The 1127-nt window shown below is 29.8% G+C and overlaps 1 protein-coding gene across 1 annotated transcript in view; it reads left to right on the top strand.

The window, feature by feature from the left end:
- Positions 1-1127, top strand: part of LOC106470420 (homeobox protein Dlx1a-like) — a 16937-nt gene that overhangs the window by 11533 nt on the left and 4277 nt on the right. The window lies entirely within an intron of this gene.

Raw genomic sequence — 1127 nt, 5'->3', positions numbered from 1 at the left:
AGGGTAGCAATTACAATGTTACATCACATTCTGTAAAAAATGAGCTGTAGGTTAGCAATTACAATGTTACATCACATTCTGTAAAAAAAGAGCTGTAGGTTAGCAATTACAATGTTACATCACATTCTGTAAAAAAGAGCTGTAGGGTAGTAATTAAAATGTTACATCACATTCTTTTTAGGACTCTCCATATGTTTAAAATAATCAGTTCTGTTTTTCTTAATGTTATTTTCATACCTGGGAAAAAAATTATTAGTTGTTTTGCTTAATTTTTACTTCAAGTTTATATATATAACTAGTTATTTCCTGTTTCCTTGTTTTATTCGTATTCCAGGAAATCAGTCTGACTAACAATGCGTTTTGTCAAGTTTCCTTAAAATCTGTAATATCTATATGTATAAACATAGTTGACGAGAGTTCTTTGTAAAATGGAGAGATTGTATCAAATACAGAACTGACTTAATAGTCTTTTCAATAACTCGAACAGTAAAACAATATTCACAATTGTTTAAGTTCTTTATAAAATGGAGAGATTGTATCAAATACAGAACTGACTTAATAGTCTTTTCAATAACTCGAACAGTAAAACAATATTCACAATTGTTTAAGTTCTTTATAAAATGGAGAGATTGTATCAAATACAGAACTGACTTAATGGTCTTTTCAATAACTCGAACAGTAAAACAATATTCACAATTGTTTAAGTTTTTACTCTTCTGTGAATATACGTGTTACTTGCCATTTGTCTACCTGCATCTGTGTGTATCCGTATATACATCTACATGTTTTTATCTTTGCCTGTATATGGATTTTACGTTTTCATTGCCTATCATTAAGCCTATTGTTCCACTGTATGTTAGTGCAGTGTATATCTTGCACATTCTAGAGCTTCTTTTCAAAGACAGCAGCTAATCACTTAACAGTGAAATTCGTACAGACAAAACATAGCCACCTGTAGAACTTAGACAGGTACCTGCTACGAGAATAAGATTATTTCTAAAGCCTGAAACAGGAACTATTACGGATAAATAAAATTAAAGTATTAGGTCGTCAAGAAATTAATGTCGCTTTTTTTAGATGAAAAAACCCGAACAATTTATACATCAAAACAATACATATATTAAATG

This window comes from Limulus polyphemus, unplaced genomic scaffold (assembly GCF_000517525.1).
Source record: "Limulus polyphemus unplaced genomic scaffold, Limulus_polyphemus-2.1.2 Scaffold3992, whole genome shotgun sequence".
NCBI classification, from domain to species: domain Eukaryota; kingdom Metazoa; phylum Arthropoda; class Merostomata; order Xiphosura; family Limulidae; genus Limulus; species Limulus polyphemus.
Note: the sequence above shows the minus strand (reverse complement) of the source record. Positions and strands in the feature narration are given on the sequence as shown.